Raw genomic sequence first — 1,608 nt, forward strand, 5'->3', positions numbered from 1 at the left:
AAAAAAATAAGAAATCAGGAAGGGGGCAAACACTTTTTCACACAACTGTATTTGAGGCTGATACTCAATGCGGTTTTGGAGTTCTTAAAAGCTGAGAACAATTTATCGGCTGATATGATGATTTCTACACACATGACATAAACATTTGTAATGAGGATTTCTTAAAGGTCCCATATTGTAGAAGGTGCTATTCCTCATGTCTTTTGTGATCATAAAGCAGGTCTAAGTGCTAATAATACTGTGAAATTATCAAAACACTCAATCCACAAAGAAGTGCACACATTCTGTATTCAGAAACTAGCACGTGTCTCCTTTAAATATGGTTATTTGGTTCTATTTGATAAAAATATGTACAATATCTAACTTATGTGAGACATATACGCCAATTCTGGTATATCAGTGAATATTTCTTTGTATTAAATAATCTGCTAATGAAACCTCTTCTCACTCTGACGGCCCGCGGGCGGGCCGTCAGAGTGATAACTGCATATTTGTGTTATGCACACAACTGCCCTGTAACGATGAGTATTAATGTGATATCTCATTAGAAAGCTATGGTTCTTGTAATTCGATTTATGCAAACCATTTCAAGATACAATAACAACAGCAGGTACAGTTAACGTCTCTGTCAAACAAGCACTCCAAAAATAGCCGATAAAATATCGCCGTGACTCACCGATTATGATTCATAACGTCCCCCTTGTGCATGCTAGTCCAGCAAAAACGGTCTTGCTAGGTGGCTAAGGGTCCACTCGATCGAATCCAGTAAAAGATTTAGTCCAAAACACATTAGTACGTCCATAAAGACCCACGGGGGGCTGTTGCATCATTTCAAATTAGCCAGCAGATATGATAATATGATAAATATGATCATATTTCGGGCATAACTTCACGTTCCGTGTCAACAGAGCGGAGATTTTCATCGCAAAAGCCTACATTCCGCCGGTTAGATTGACACCTCATTTGACCCAATAGGAGCTTCTATAGCCCAGCCACAGTCTGGAACAGCCAACGAGATTCCGCTTTGAAAGACAATGCCCGCCTCACTTCTTTGGGTATAGCTCGAGCCAATGGCAACAGATCCAGTTCAAACTCAGGCTCCATATAGCCAATGAAATTACGAAGCCAAGGATATGCAGATTTATCAGATTGAATGCTGGGAAAGTTTTCTAACCTGAACTGGAAACCATGAGTCAAGTTTCTGGGACAGAGTGTGAAGACTAAAGTCTGGTTCATGAGAATTTTCAAGAATCTGTGAAAGTTGATAATGGTTAAATATGATATAGTTAACCATACATTGACATAAATAAACTATAGTTCGAATTTCAAACAAGTAATACATGCATATTGACGTGGTGACGCGAGCCTCCAAATGCGTTTTTACGCGGCTGCACTCTTAGTAAACCACGTGTAAAATATTAATTTTCTTTTGTATTGTTATCAAATTTTAACTTATACTAGGTGTCATGACTGTTAGCTGTCGAATGAGAGTCTTTTCAAGCCTGTAAGTCCCAGCCGTAGATAGCTGCTGCCATCTGTTGGCCAAAACAAATCTAGGCGGAAGTAAAATGCTTCTCTTTCACTGTGCTGAAAACGCATTAGCTCAAT

Source organism: Anarrhichthys ocellatus, unplaced genomic scaffold, assembly GCF_004355925.1.
Source record: "Anarrhichthys ocellatus isolate YVR2014 unplaced genomic scaffold, GSC_Weel_1.0 scaffold43, whole genome shotgun sequence".
Taxonomy (NCBI): domain Eukaryota; kingdom Metazoa; phylum Chordata; class Actinopteri; order Perciformes; family Anarhichadidae; genus Anarrhichthys; species Anarrhichthys ocellatus.